The sequence below is a fragment of the Salvelinus sp. IW2-2015 genome, linkage group LG34 (assembly GCF_002910315.2).
Source record: "Salvelinus sp. IW2-2015 linkage group LG34, ASM291031v2, whole genome shotgun sequence".
In the NCBI taxonomy this organism is placed as follows: domain Eukaryota; kingdom Metazoa; phylum Chordata; class Actinopteri; order Salmoniformes; family Salmonidae; genus Salvelinus; species Salvelinus sp. IW2-2015.
Genome location: NC_036873.1, coordinates 8,121,289 through 8,138,069, shown reverse-complemented (window position 1 = coordinate 8,138,069; position 16,781 = coordinate 8,121,289). Strand labels below are relative to the sequence as shown.

General features: G+C 41.6%; 1 protein-coding gene across 1 annotated transcript in view; it reads right to left on the bottom strand.

The window, feature by feature from the left end:
• Positions 1-15,429, bottom strand: part of LOC111958472 (RING finger protein 24) — a 54,643-nt gene extending 39,214 nt beyond the window's left edge. The window contains exon 1 of the mRNA XM_023979729.2: positions 14,944-15,429. The gene's annotated coding sequence lies outside the window, so the exon portion shown is untranslated. The remainder of the gene's footprint in view (positions 1-14,943) is intronic.
• Between the last annotated feature and the right edge of the window lie 1,352 nt (positions 15,430-16,781).

Genomic DNA, 16,781 nt, shown 5'->3' with positions numbered 1-16,781 from the left:
CCAAATACTTATTTTCCACCATAATTTGCAAATAAATTCATTAAAAATCCTACAATGTGATTTTCTGGATTTTTTTTCTTCTCATTTTGTCTGTCATAGTTGAAGTGTACCTATGATGAAAATTACAGGCCTCTCTCATCTTTTTAAGTYGGAGAACTTGCACAATTGGTGGCTGACTAAATACTTTTTTGCCCCACTGTATGTATTGCGATTCAATACTGTGATCTTATTGCGACTCGATGTCCCAAACAATATTGCTCACCATATGTCTGCTGCAGAGGGACAAGAGAGAGCCATGAGAAAACATGTTTTGATCAGTGCTGAAAACTAAATATACTGCGTTCTGGTGCAGGTACAGCCAACTACCGCAAACATCATTTTGCACTATTGTCAAAAATAATATCCCGATACGAAACTATCACTAGGACCCATGATCTAGGATCAGGTCCTATTCATTAGAATGGAAGGCAAAACTGATCCTAGATCAGCACTCCTACTCTGAGATGATTTWTGAATACGGGACCAGAACTGCATGGCAGACAGTCTATATTCCCTGCGTGTGAGCCGGGCAGCAGGATTAATCTTCTAACCCATGACCCAGGGCAACAGTGTTGCTCCTGCGGCTAATTAATCCACTTTACCCAGAGGGCTGATCTGGGGCTGTGCTGTGGGATCAGCCTCACTGACACCGACTCGGACTCAATGGCTTTGGAGCCAGATGGGCAAGKGACTGAGGCCCGTCTTAAGGTGGGACACTGGCTGCATGTCTTGAGGTGGGACACTGACCTGGATGCATGACCGACATTGATAGTGACTTTATTAGAGGCAGGTGAGARGCAAAAAAATGGCATAMAACCCACCTTSATGACTGACATTGGCTTTCATATCTGTAGTTTTGTGAGACACCGATAATGACAAGGGATATAGAGCCATAAGGCCCATATTTGTCTACTTTAAAAACGAAAATAAGGTGTTTTTCATACCTTTCTGCATTTCTTTTTCATACACTCCCTCCTATGGCCAGCAGTCAAACACTTCTCTCCACCTCTCCCTCTTCCTTTTAGCTTTGCTCGTTCTTCTTCGGTGGGCTCAGACAGTAACACAAGCTGGTACAAACAAGCGGGGAACTGACACCCACAGCTGCCGCATGTAGCCCCCCCCTCTTCCTCCTCCCTCCTGCAATCCAGCACTAGGCCTACATTTTCAGGGAGGAATTACTCTCTTCTTACACCTCTCTCTCTCTCGTCTCATAAACATGGGACATATTTAAAACAGCCCTACTTTTTGGTGGTGGCCCCTGGTTTCGCACCTTACCCCCATACACATGGTTTACACGTCCTGTTTGGGCATCTGCCCACCTGCATACACACACATAATAATTGACTGACTATTGGGTGACTTGTTCAAAGCCAGGGGATCAAACTCTCCTATGTTTCTAAATGGGAGTTTAAACGGTCACTCAGGCCACAACCCAGCTACCTTTCAGCTATAATTGAACATTTTCTAACTTTTAAGCTAAACGTGGGCTACTTTTCATCCCAATTAGCCTACTATGTTAGTTCTTAGACATAGGCTTTTCGTTTGAGGATATAATAGACCAAATCATGTGGGTCAGATTCAGTAAACACAATACTAGGCTTATGTAGATGTTCTGCAAATGGTCTACTTGCTTTTCATTTCAATGAGATGATAGAAACAAGAGCCCTGCTGAAAACAGAGTCCGGGGTCGCTAAATAAAACCTGTGGTCATGTGACGAGTGAGTGGGCWGACTAAGGCCCGACAACAACTTGGCAATGCTTGGCAAAGCCAAAACACAAAACATAAATCCAACACAACGACTCWATATCAATGCGTTTGTTGGCTGAACTTCTGAATATATAGTATAGCATTAACGTGATCGGACGAGTCAAGCGCCTACTATACAAATACAAAGAGCGAGACAAGAACGGATATAAACATGGCATCGATATCAACATCTCTACACCTAAGAATAGTTGCACATACACTCGTGGGAACTTGTGGGATAAAGATGCCTAATTGATTACCCGTGGTGGACAGATGGGCCTGAACATGACACATTAATCAAGGTCTGATGAAGCAAAGCCCTGGCTCAGCAGCACTCTCAAAGGCACGACCACCTTGTCCTTGAMCATCGTCCAGATGTTGGCATACACAGCAAGCCACTGGCTGGCACAAATGACAACAAAAACGAGCGTTAAGAAAGCTAAAATGGAAATTAATTCAAATGTTCACATTTTCAAACCAGGTTTAATCAGGATTAGGCTACAAGTCAACACTGAGGAAATTAATGTTCTGATGTAGGCCTTTTGACCTAGGCCCTAATTGTGTTTGTGCTTGCCCACTACGGGACCTCCTCGCTACAATTCCATCACAAAGAAGACATTCCAACATGTCAAATAAGTTAAGACTAGTACTTCCTGAAATACATTTGATATTTTAGTAATTTAGCAGACGCTCTTATCCAGAGCGACTTACAGGAGCAATTAGGGTTAAGTGCCTGGCTCAGGAGCACAGCAACACATTTTCCACCTAGTCGGCTTTCGGTTACTGGCCCAGCGCTCTTAAGCGCTAGGCTACCTGCCGCCCTGACAAGACAGACGAATGACAAGAGACCGACGACATTAGACAAAACTGTCTCAGAACAGAAATCGCATCTGAGGCACGTGGCATAATACTATTGCACGTTCATTGGGCAATACTACCTAGCACTAAGCCAAGCCAGGGGATGTGTGTGTGTGTGTGTGTGTGTGTGTGTGTGTGTGTGTGTGTGTGTGAGAAAGAGAGGGACCATTCATTCCTTGAGGCTGATTTTATCGTCCGACTGCTATAAAAGGCCTATGAGATGACTGCCTCACATCTGTGGCTGCTTAACCGTTAAGTAAGCTTGGTTGCATCAAAAAAGGGGATTGTAATTTTGTGTACGATAGGATGCTAAATGGTAACACTGTTATTAAGCTGGTGCCCAAATTCCTTGTTTACGACTGGAGAATGTGGTTACCCAACTGAAGTCAGGGATGTTGTGTCTATTGTTTCTCCACTGTACCCACTGTACCACGTTGAATTGGGTATAGTCAAGATTAGGGATGGGCATGAGTAATCGCGTACTAGAACTAACGTCAAAGCTAAATTTAACCAGAGATAAAAAAATATATACACTACCGTTCAAAAGTTTGGGGTCACTTATTTTTTTTTTTTTTATTTTACCGTTATTTTACCAGGTAAGTTGACTGAGAACACGTTCTCATTTGCAGCAACGACCTGGGGAATAGTTACAGGGGAGAGGGGGATGAATGAGCCAATTGTAAACACTTAGAAATGTCCTTGTTTTTGAAAGAAAAGCACATTTTTTGTCCATTAAAATAACATCAAATTGATCAAAGATACAGTGTAGACATTGTTAATGTTGTAAATGACTATTGTAGCTGGAAACGGCTGATTTTTAATGGAATATCTACATCAGCAACCATCACTCCGGTGTTCCAATGGCACGTTGTGTTAGCTAATCCAAGTTTAGCATTTTAAAAAGGCTAATTGACCATTAGAAAACCCTTTTGCAATTATGTTAGCACAGTTGAAAACTGTTGTTCTGATTTAAAGAAGCAATAAAACAAGCCTTCTTTAGACTAGTTGAGTATCTGAAGCATCAGATACGCACCACCTCTACGCAGACGACACCATTCTGAATACTCTCCTTCCGTGGCCTCCATCTGCTCTTAAATACAAGTTAAACTAAATGCATGCTCTTCAACCGATCGCTGCCTGCACCTGCCCGCCCATCCAGCATCACTACTCTGGACGGTTCTGACTTAGAATATGTGGACAACTACAAATACCTAGGTGTCTGGTTAGACTGTAAACTCTCCTTCCAGATTCACATCAATCATCATCAAGCCAACAAAGCATCCTTCACTCATGCTGCCAAACATACCCTCGTAAAACTGACCATCCTACCGATCCTCGACTTCGGCGATAATATTTACAAATAGCCTCCAATACCCTACTCGATAATTTGGATGCAGTCTATCACAGCGCCATCCGTTTTGTCACCAAAAGCCCCATATACTACCCACCATTGCGACCTGTACGCTCTCGTTGGCTGGCCCTCGCTTCATACTCGTCGCCAAACCACTGGCTCCAGGTCATCTACAAGACCCTGCTAGGTAAAGTCCCTCCTTATCTCAGCTCGCTGGTCACCATAGCAGCACCCACCTGTAGCACGCGCTCCAGCAGGTATATCTCTCTGGTCACCCCCAAAGCCATTCCCCTCCTTTGGCCGCCTCTCCTTCCAGTTCTCTGCTGCCAATGACTGGAACGAACTGCAAAAATCTCTGAAACTGGAAACACTTATCTCCTCACTAGCTTTAAGCACCAGCTGTAAGAGCAGCTCACAGATTACTGCACATTGTACATAGCCCACCTATAATTTAGCCCAAACTACCTCTTCCCCTACTGTATTTATTTATTTAGCTCCTTTGCACCCCATTATTTCTACTTTGCACATTCTTCCACTGCAATTCTACCATTCCAGTGTTTTACTTGCTATATTGTATTTACTTCGCTACCATGGCCTTTTTTTTTGCCTTTACCTCCCTTACTCACCTCATTTGCTCACATTGTATATAGATTTATTTTTCTACTGTATTATTGACTGTATGTTTGTTTTACTCCATGTGTAACTCTGTTGTTGTTGTGTCGAACTGCTTTGCTTTATCTTGGCCAGGTTGCAATTGTAAATGAGAACTTGTTCTCACTTGCCTACCTGGTTAAATAAAGGTGAAAGAAAAAATAATAATAAATCAGCATTTGTGGGTTTGATTACAGGCTCAAAATAGCTAGAAACAAAGACCTTTCTTCTGAAACTCGTCAGTCTATTCGTTCTGAGAAATTAAGTCTATTCATGCGAGAAATTGCCAAGAAACTGAAGATCTCGTACAACGTTGTGTACTACTCCCTTCACAGAACAGCGCAAACTGTCTCAACCAGAATATAAAGAGTGGGAGGCCCCGGTGCACAACTGAGCAGAGGACAAGTACATTACAGTGTCTAGTTTGAGAAACAGACGCCTCACAAGTCCTCAACTGGCAGCTTCATTAAATAGTATCCAAAAAACACCAATTCTAACCGTCAACAGTAAAGAGGCGACTCCGGGATGCTGGCTTCTAGGCAGAGTTGCAAAGAAAATCCATATCTCAGACTGGCCAATAAAAATAAAATATTAAGATGGGCAAAAGACAGCACTGGACAGATAATGGCTCCTGTACACCCATGTAGATATTCCTTTTTTTTTTTTTTAACTGCCGTTTCCAGCTACAATAGTCATTTACAACATTAACAATGTCTACACTGTATTTCTGATCAATTTGATGGTATTTTAAAAAATGGACAAAAAAAATGTGGCCTTTTCTTTCAAAAACAAGGACATTTCTAAGTGACCCCAAACTTTTGTACGGTAGCGTAGACTGTAAACCTATTAGGTGGAATGTGCTTTATGTGCTTGCCCGAACAGGCAAGTGAAAAGACAACGTTATTTTGCTTTGACTCTAGGGTTCTATTTGTACATGTGCATTTGCGGTGCACAACAAAAAAAGAGACCAAGCCAAGCATCACACAGTTCTCCCTAAATTACCTTCCCCCCCTTGTGTCTCATTCACTCAATTGCATTCCGACCACTTCCTCCACACACACAAGCTCCCGTTAGGCTTACAGAAATGTCTATTAAAACATATCTAACTGARGGGATACACAAGCTACATTCCATGCCAAATGACAGTTTTATCACAAATTCAAAATGGACTGGTTGATTTAAGTAGGAAAAGTGTATTTATCATCAGAATCCTTAAGCATAGGCCTGATCACCAAACAGATGTCGCAGCGGTAATTCATCACCATGCAATGTAGTGTTCAATGTGGAATTGTTCATTCATTTTGAAAATGCCAAAGAACAACCAGAATAAACTCAATTGAACGTCTCTGTATATCAAAAATAATAAAGATTTGGGTTTGTAACCCTGCAACGTTTTTTCTTCTTCTTTGAACTCGCCAAATTAAGCACTGTTTCAAATGATCACTGAGAATAACTGTCCCAGACACAAAATCACTTCACACCGGCAAATGTTCTATTTTATTCGGTTGTATTACATCATAGTTTGGGTGTGACTTGACTGTGATAAGGGCTCATGAAATAAGAGCGTCTTGTCTGCTAAATTAACAAAACAAGGCTATGCCATTGCACAGCAATAGGCTTCTATGCAAGCGCTACTGCTGAGGTGCAAGCGCTACTGCTGCCTTTTTGAAGATTGTGTTCCATGATATAATATAACCAGTTGATATTACGGTTTTAAAAAATGTATCTGAAATGCTTTTTTATTGGCTGAATATCAGACAGTATATTAGGTACACCACCCTGTTCACGAAAATGGATCACACCTACAGACAGTGAATCACACGGCTGTGGCTTGCTATATAAAGCAGGCAGACAGGCATCCAGTTACTGACATTAGAATGGGCAAAACGAGTGACCTAAGTGACTTTGAGCGTGGTTTGATCATCAGTGCCAGGTGCACCGGATCCAGTATCTCAGAAACAGCCACCCTCCTGGGATTTTCACGRATGACAGTCTAGGATTTACAGAGAATGCTGTGACAAACAAAAAACATCTAATCAGCGGTAGTCCTGTGGGCAAAAACAGCTTGTTGATGTCGAAGGAGAACGTCAAGAATTGTGCAAGCTAACAGGCGGGCCAAAAACATGCAAATAAGGGCACAGTACAACAGTGGTGAGCAGAACAGCACCTCAGGAATGCACAACTCAATCCTTGTCACGGATGGGCTATTGCAGCAGACGACRACACCGGGTTCKGAAGAATAGGCTCCAGTGGGCACACAATCATCAACACTGGACAATTGAGGAGTGAAAGACATTGCCTGGAACATGACAGTGAGTTCAGTTTACTTGAGTGGCCTGCGGAGTCCCCAGACCTCAACCCAATAAAGCATAATTGGGATGAGATGGAACGGGCTGTTGGCAGCATGAATGTACCAACGTCTAATCTGCAGCAACTGCGTGATGCCATCGCGTCAGCATGGACCAACATCCCTGTGGAATGTTTCCGACACCTTGTAGAATGGCCCGAAGAATTCAGGCTGTTCTGGTGTAGGGTTGGGCGATATGGCCAAAATATCATATCATGGTGTTTTTCAAATTTATGACGGTATTTTATGTTTTTTTGATTAATAAAAGGTCTAAATTTACTTAATGAGTAGTGCGTGACCCTAGGGTGGCAACATATATTCTAAATGATTTCAATGGGTCTTTCTCCATTCGGGAATGTTTTATTCTGTTCAATTCAACTTCAACCTAAAATAATTTCCTGCATTTCCACCAATTTCTGCATTTCCTGCACTCATTTGAGATCATMTCCACACTGCCACAATATGAGCAAAAATACTAGGCCTTATTTTTAACCAAATGTTGCAATTGCGATTTAGATCAAAACACTTGGGTGAAATTTTGGAATCATGATAATAGAATGTTTATTATAATTCTAGATAAATAATAGTGGGCACTTTGAATACAGTGTTGTTTGACATGACAACGAATGAAAATGCCATGGACGACTTGTGACAGGGTAGGAAKCAAAGTGATGCTCAGTGTTTCCTAGGGGACCCTATCATCTTTGGCTACAATAAAAATTATTCATATAGCCAACATATTCATGCTTCGCCTATTCCTCTTTGATTTAGAAGATACTGTTGKACAAACAACATGCTGATTTAAGCCTCCACCAGTACTGGTATCAGGCTTTATTAGCTAGCTACGTTCGCTCTGACTCAGTACTTTTATTAGCTAGCTAGCCAGCTAACTAGCGATTAGCATTAGTGGCTAACACGATTTAGCTTAACTTGCTAAGAAAATACAAACTAGCTGTTTGCAGATGTAAGAAACACAAACTAATATTGTAATTATAGAACGCTTGTGGATTTATATTAAGCTCAAAGTGGAAACAACATTGTTCTCATCAACATTGTTGCGTGTGCTGCATTGACCATGCAGACTGAACGCAAGTGTCTCGTGGTCAAACACCAACAAAATGCGCTCCTTGAGTGACAGGGGGCGGGACTAGGTCTGTGTGGAAAGCGGCATGTAGAGAGAGCGGAGAGGGATGATTCAAGTAGCGGAGTAAACTATAAAAATGGACGTTACACACGGCGTATCACATTTAACAAACCAAACATTAAAACACCGTTATAAAAGGTAAAGTAAAAACCCAAACCGGTCCGTGCATAAATACCGGTATATAGTAAAATACGGTATACCGCCCAACGCTATTCTGAAGGCAAAGGGGGGTCCGATCCAGTACTAGATGGATGTACCTAATAAACTGGCTGGTGAGTGTATATGGGGCAATTTGTGAGTGTATATGGGAATTTGTTATCTGTAATGGTTATGATAAATGAGCCATTGTATACAGATAAATGCGCAAATGTACTTCCAGTGCGGGCCTCCTTTCGGGTAGCCAAAGAAAAGAAAATTGAGTACTCGAACACTCAAAAAATGGAAAATGCCCATCCCTAGTCAAGATTTGACATGTTGGCACTACTTAGTGCCCATGGGAAAGTTGAAGGCCAGTTTGTCAGCATACTGCACCAACTCTGATAATTCTCTGGTCTGACTCAAAAAAAAGAATGGTTCAACAATAAATCTAATATTATTTCTCCCACGTTGGATACGGTCGCTGTCCTCGGTTCTGAAACAATCTTCAGTGCCCCGTAGAATTGCCGCCTTTCCCTATGTTGCTATGTGCATAATATCAAAATTAACCAGCATATTGGGAGTGAGAACAATGCAGCAGAGGCAGCAGCAGCAGAGACAAGCATACAGCCTTTGCCTTAGCTTAATTGTCTAAGAAAATTGAAGAAAGAAGAAACCCCAATTTAATTAGGTCTATAATTCAGTTCTCTGCTGCCAATGACTGGAAAGAATTGCAAAAATCACTGAAGCTGGAGTCATATCTCCCTCTCTAATTTTAAGCATCAGCTGTCTGAGCAGTTTACCGATCACTGTACCTGTACACAGCCAATCTATAAATAGCACACCCGACTACCTCATCCCATATTATTACTTACCCTCTTGCACCCCAGTATCTTTACTTGCACATCATCATCTGCACATCTATCACTCCAGTATTAATGCTAAATTGTAAATGTTTTCGCCTCTAGGGACTATTTATTGCCTACCTCCCTACATTTGCACACACTGTACATAGATTTTTCWATTTTTCTTTTCTGTTATTGACTGTACGTTTGCTTATGTGTAACTCTGTGCTGTTGTCGCACTGCTTTGCTTTATCTTGGCCAGGTCGCAGTTGTAAATAAGAACTTGTTCTCAACTGGCCTACCTGGTTAAATAAAAGGTGAAATAAAAAATAAAAATAAATCAATAGCCTAAGTGTTAAATGTGCCTGGCTTTATAAATCATCCATATACATCTACAGAAATTAGAAAGATCTTGCTTCTGTTGCCTGTTTAAGTGTGTTTAATAGCCTACTTATTCCGTGAGCACCAAGCCTCATGCAATTGGCAAATTTCACTGTTTTTAATATTTGCTATGCTGTAATAAAGGCTTCACAAAAAAACAGACTGGTATTACTTATCATTTATTTAGTGTGGTTTACACCTATTCCAAACAGGCAGAAAAATGATATTGTAATCTAACAGCACCTGTGTCGTRACACATAATATGCACACAGCTCTTGCTCCTATACCCTCCTTTTTCTTGATCTCCTTCTTGTTATTATTACAATTATTGTTATCATCATCGTTATAATAATAAGTCATGTTGTCATCATTAGTAGGCTTGTATAACCACCATCGAGCTGTAGGCCTAAGAGGGTGTCCTATTTAGTCCTAATACCGTAACTTACTTAGGCCTGTATTTCAATATATAGGCTACAGTATCAATCAATCAATCATTCGTTCATGCCATCACACAGCATATGAAACATTCATGCTTTGAAATGCAATCAAGCATTTTAGTTTTAAAATTGAATAATTAGCCTAAACAATAATTAAACCGCAATTCACGAATGCATGCAACTGTTTTTAGTCTGCTGTAATAAAATGCTTTTTATATATTTTTCRCCTGTTCGAACAGACTCTCTGGTACACTTATTTACTTCCCCTTTGCCCCCTGAGCATAGAGTAAACATAAGCCCTTTAGATTTTTTTTTTCACGCGTTCCACATCCCTTTTGCTGTAGACATCGTGTTCGGAGTTTGTTATAACCAATTTATTGATGTGATTGTGACTAAGGCTATAAGTCAGGCCCTATCGGTCACATGCATGTGATGCTTACATGTTTCACGTAAAGAGAGCAAGGGTTGGGGGAATCGGATATGTTTTTCGTAAAGAAATGAGGGATTTCGGTAACAGAACTTTTTTAGGCAGAACTAAGTAAGAAACTAAACGGCTGACATGATGTTGCAGGTTCAGCGGGGACAGCTATTGCTGTGCTGCTTTCGCTGCGGTACGGAGGAGAGCGAGAAAACGTGTGCCAGTCACACAGGAAAAATACGTTTAAACAATCGATTGGTCGAAAGAACAGGACGACTCTCGGTCGACCAAGATGCTTTTTGGTCGGGTACAGCCCTAGTCCTACCGTTTCTGTACTATACTTTGGTATGCGGTATTACCAGAAGTGCACACAAGGGGTGCCATTTAAAAAAAATAAAGGGCCTCCCGAGTGGCYCAGCAGTATAAGGCACTGTAACACAGTGCTTGAGGTGTCACTACAGACCCGGGTTTTATCCTAGGCTGTGTCGCAGCCGGCCATGACCGCTCCATGTCATTGTCAAAGATACAGGCCTTTTGGCAATCTCAATCATTGGTTGTTAGAAATAACAATAATATTTTCCATGACAACATGTGGCGCCTCGAACATAGAATTTGAATTATAACAAAGTCAAAAATAAACATTTAGCTGCTAGCTAGGCAAGTTGTTGCACTTTGAGTCTTAAAATCAAAGCAGAGGTTTTGTGGTTGGAATTGCAGTATATATTTAGTTTGAGAATTTTACATGAGCTAGTGACTTTTGACAGACTGGTTTTGTCTGGACAAACAAAAACAAAAAAAACAGTTGCTTATTAACCGGATACGAACGTGTTCTGTGAGGGGGAAAAAAAGACAGAGTTCCAATATTTGAATAATCGTTGTGTTTGGAGGATAGCTGTGAGGATTATCGAATCAGTATCAATAACTCTGTTCTCCTTGAGCTCATTAATGATAGAATGTTCATATCTGAAGATGGCAGAAAGGCCAGTCTCTTTGGCAACGACAAGGATAGGCAAGGAGTGGAACGTTAGTTAAAGAGACTGGTACTCAGGCTAGAATGTCTCTGCTGTAAGTAAGAAGCTTGATCATGACATCTAGCCACTTAGCTAGCAAATTAGCAAACTAAATGCAAAGCTGGAGCCCTGAGCTGGATCTAATTTAGTTGACATATCTTAGATTTCTTATAGTTATACTTAATATATGGTTATAAGCAGTGGCGTAGCACGCACCCCTGCAGCCCCCAACCCAAATGTTTTAGCTTTTTTTTTCTTTTCGTCGGTATTTCAAAATATACCATATACCGCGGTATCGCCCAAGCCTACTGCAATTACTTTTATTTAAAACAAACAGGCTTTGGCTACCTTGATTTTGAGAGCAATAGCTAAGTAGCTTATTATGGCTAGAGTTTGACTAAATATCTTAATTATTTTAGCATGTCAACAGCTATATTCACAATCAGTTATGTAACAGGTTGCAGGAGCATTTACCCTTACAGTGACAGACATCAGGAAAGTCTCATTTAATGTTCAATTACGGTCAGATGCCGTGATGTTAAGCCTAACCAGTGGTGAAAGTAGATTTTTTACCTGCACGGGCATTTTCGTAGTATTTTTTTTAATACTACAAAAATTACAGGGTGGCCTTCTCTGCTGACACTGACAAACAGATCAATAAAAACGATGTCTGATCCATATAAATCGGCCTACGAAAAGGGGAAACAAATACAATATGACGTCCAGCTAACCTGGAGGAAACTATTGTCCAAAAGTGGCACTGACCCAATGACAAAGACAGTGAATATGCACACTTACCGGGGATATGGCCGATGTTCTCCGCTGGTGCCAATAAGATAGGCTACTGTTCGCTCAATTAATAATTTTTATAACTAAAAGATAGATTGGAGTCTTTTCATTGTCATCTCTTTACAGCAATAGCCATTTGCTTTCCAAACTCTTTTTCGACGATTGTATTTTTAAATATTGCAATATGCCTGGCTGTTTCACTCGGCTTTTCACTGACAGTTGCAACTTAATCACCTATTGGTATTTGCAGCGCGCGCTGCTCAAATTGCGGGCCCTTCCGACTGTAGGCTATGTGATTTAAAACAATCGACAGGTTGTTTTTTAAGAAGCTAATGATCCTCTGTGGCCAAATCATGCTTTCTGGTGTGGGAACCTATTTTGAACGATTTTTTCTTTCTTTCTGTATAGACAGGAGTAAGGTAATTAGACTATATACATTTTGGCAATTTAATTKAATTTACTTTAGGGAAAACCTAGCTTTCCCTAGCCTTATGGACACGCCGCCTATGCCTTTTAACGTGGCATAAACACAACCAGTCACGATGTTTTCATCCGACTGTCAAACAAGCGATCATTCGTTCACTCACAAAATAATRTCAGCATCCAAACCCCAATAGTGCACCCGCTATTTAATGAATGGAAAGGGACAGTCACAAAACACCTACGTGTAATGAAAGTCTGCGATTGTCAATAGGCCTACACTTGTAGCCTGAATTGATGCATCATCCATCCACTGTTGTCCATGTGCGCCTCGGTCAGCGTATACTCCCCAGTTTCAGGTCAATTCGCACATTTCTCATGCGGCTGACATGCAGTCATGTTAAATAATGGTGTATTAGCCTATAGTTTTTTTTTTTTTTAGACATGTTGTATTAATTTTGATAGGCTCATATTTTACCGGTATGGCATACCCCCACTATTTATTTKAACCGCCTTACTTTCACCCCTGCTCCAAACAGCAGAATTTCGTAATTTGGGATTAGCGAGCGCAGCATGAAGCCTGTCATATACTGTACGGCTCCAGTGACAGATAGGTTTGGTAAACGGGGTATGCATTTGGGTGGCCAGGTGGCGTCACCTTCCTATGGCTTTAGAGTCCTTGGTCATGTTCATTAGGCAATGAGAAACGCATTCATTTTTCGTTCCAAAACGTTTTCAAACCTTTTTCCGTTCTGTGCCCTAATGAACATGACACCTTTGATTTCATATTTGAAGTGGAGAGGTCCTTGAGAGAAATTATGCAGTTGACCCTCCTCCAGTCTGACTCTCCGAGGGTGGGTGTTTGTTCTATTGTTCATTCGTCCCTCAGCAGCCAAGATGTAGAAAAGGCTAACTGCGCACAATAAAAAGTATCTGATTACCACTTAATAGCCTTTCCCATGAGGGGAGGGGGGGGGCACTGTGAAACTCTTGGTACACTAGGTTTACAGTGGAACTGTAAAAAACTAAATTAATAGCCTTTCCCATGAGGGGAGGGGGCACTGTGAAACTCTTGGTACACTAGGTTTACAGTGGAACTGTAAAAAACTAAATGTTCACAAGGGACTGAATCTGAGGCACAGAGAATACAGAGTTAAGCCTTTAGCTATTCAACAATCTGTGTGCACATGGCATGACACATGCAGAGCATCTTGAGTCAGAAGCCAGTGAGTTCTATAGCATGTTTTTAGCCAGAACAGTTTTCTGTGGACCCCAGGAAGAGTAGATGCTGCATGTGCAGTAGCTAAAGGCGATCCTCAAACTCCCGAGTGGGCTCCCGAGTGGCGCAGCGCTCTAAGTTACTGCATCTCAGTGCAAGAGGCGTCACTACAGTCCCAGGTTTGATTCCAGGCTGTATCACATCCGGCTGTGATTGGGAGTCCCATAGTGTGGCGCACAATTGGGCCAGCATCGTCCAGGTTTSGCCGGGGTAGGCCATCATTGTAAATAAGAATGTGTTCTTAACGGACTTTCCCAGTTAAATAAAGGCTACATAAAATAAAAACTACATTAAAACAGCAGTCTGTGCCGGGCAGGTAAGGGTTAATGCATTACCTAAACCCTTTCTTCCCATCCACTAATGACACCAACCCTGTAATAATATGCAATTATGTGAAACAACTTAGTCTACGTCAACAGGGAAGAAAATGGTGCTGTCTGACATTACTCCTTTGTTTATATAACGTTAGCACTTTACTAAGCACATGCATGGTCGAGAAAAAGCCAGCCAACAGCACTTCGAATAGGAYCACGTCTAGAACATTCTATTGCGTGTGCAAAATTCGTAACTTCACTTTCAGGTTTGCTGAACCAAGAGCCAATGCGTATCAAAAGTGAAACTGCATAGAAAATGTACAATTCGTTAATCAGTCTGTCTGATGTACAAAATAATTGAATACGCAGTTTATCACGAGCGACTGATATCCACAGCACGAGCTAGGCCTAACAAGTACTACACCTGCTTATCAACAACGCTGAWTGTATCGACTTATACAATATTGACTTGAGTTTCACATTTTACTGTTATGAAAATATGATCACATTTTTTGCCAACGAGACGTACGCCAACGCACAGCTGATAATGGGTCTAAATGCATTTTGCTCGTCCATCGTTAGCGWAGGGGGGCGTATTTTCAAAAATCGATGAAACGATGGTTACGGTTGAATCCCTATCATATATATTTATATACACACATCAGACAAATAAACTAGCTTTTACAACGATATCCCAACTGCAACCACGCCTATTAACATACAAACCTGTATAGTCACGTTTGACGCTGCAAAGCAACACAAATATTAGGACACTTACCAATCAATACCGTCCTCGATATCTGCTCGTCTCTTCTTCACCGATACCAATGAGAGAAATAGCAGGCCAATAAAACAAACAAAAACGCTGCACTTCAGATAACTAGCTACAGTAACGTTAGCTACACAACTGTCTTATCTACACGGGATAGGCTACWGCCCATGCAAAGCGTCTTCATTCAACTCGCGATGTTGGTGGTTGACTCCGGTTTGCTCGATATTGGCTTGCTGGCTAGCTATGTAGCAATATTTATCAACACTGTAACAGACAGAAAACTGCGAAGCGGACATCACGATCAATTAAACCGATTCAAAAAGGCGACAACTGCTCCTCAGACGACTATATATGTTGATTTCCAGGTGTACAATATTCTCGTGGTCAATTTTGAACGGTTCTTCAAGCACGTAGTGCTCGTAGTCCCTCCTCCTAGCCCGTTTAACGGAGACAGAGTCGTGTACAGTGCATACGCGGGATTGCTGTGTTCTGGTTGGAAGGAGGAATTGATGCAATGCTCACGTAGTTTTTCCTGGCTGGCTGGCATATGCTGTGTTTTTCCTGGCTGGCATCAGAGATGGGAGAACCCACCCCCCCTTTTTTTATTAAACCTTTATTTAACTAGGCAAGTCAGTTAAGAACAAATTCTTATTTACAATGACGGCCTACCAAAAGGCTAAAGGCCTCATGAGGGGACGGGGCCTGGGATTAAAAATAAATACAATATAAATAAAGGACAAAACACACATCACAATAAGAGAGACAACACTACACAAAGAGAGACCTAAAGAKAACAACATAGCAAGGCAGCAACACAAAACACGGTACAAACATTATTGGGCACAGAACAAAGGGCAAGAAGGTATAGACAACAATACATCACACAAAACAGCCATAACTGTCAGTAAGAGTGTCCATAATTGAGTCTTTGAATGAAGAGATTGCGTAAACTGTCTCGTTTGAGTGTTTGTTGTAGCTCATTCCAGTCGSTAGCTACAGCGAACTGAAGAGGAGCGACCAAGGGAGGTGTGTGCTTCGGGGACCTTTAACAGAATGTTACTGGCAGAACGGGTGTTGTATGTGGAGGATGATAGATATCTCAGTAGATATCTCAGATAGGGGGGAGTGAGGCCTAAGAGGTGTTTTAAATAAGCATCAACCAGTGGGTATTGCGACGGGTATACAGAGATGACCAGTTTACAGATGAGTATAGAGTCTGCCTGGCTGGCGTCGGGATTTAAAATTGTTTACATTATGATGATGATTATAATGGTATTACCACCTGGGGGGAAATCAAATCTAATTCTATTTGTCACATGCGCCAAATACAACAGGTGTAGACCTTTACAGTGAAATGCTTACTTACAAGCCCTCAACTAACAATGCAGTTTTAAGAAAATACCTCCCAAAAAATAAGAGATAAGAATAACAAATAATAAAAGAGCAGCAGTAAATAACAATAGCAGGGCTATATACAGGGGGTACCGGTATGCAACTAATCAAATAGTCTGGGTAGCCATTTGATTAGCTGTTCAGGAGTCTTATAGCTTGGGGGTAGAAGCTGTTTAGAAGCTTTTTGGACCTAGACTTGGCACTCCGGGACCGCTTACCATGCGGTAGCAGAGAGAACAGTCAATGACTAGGGGGGCTGGAGTCTTTGACAATTTTTAGGGCCTTCCTCTGACACCGCCTGGTATAGAGGTCCTGGATGGCAGAAGCTTGGCCCCGGTGATGTACTGGGCCGTATGCACTACACTCTGTAGTGCCTTGCGGTCAGAGGCCGAGCAGTTGCCATACCAGTGATGCAACCCGTCAGGATGCTCTCMATGGTGCAGCTGTAAAAC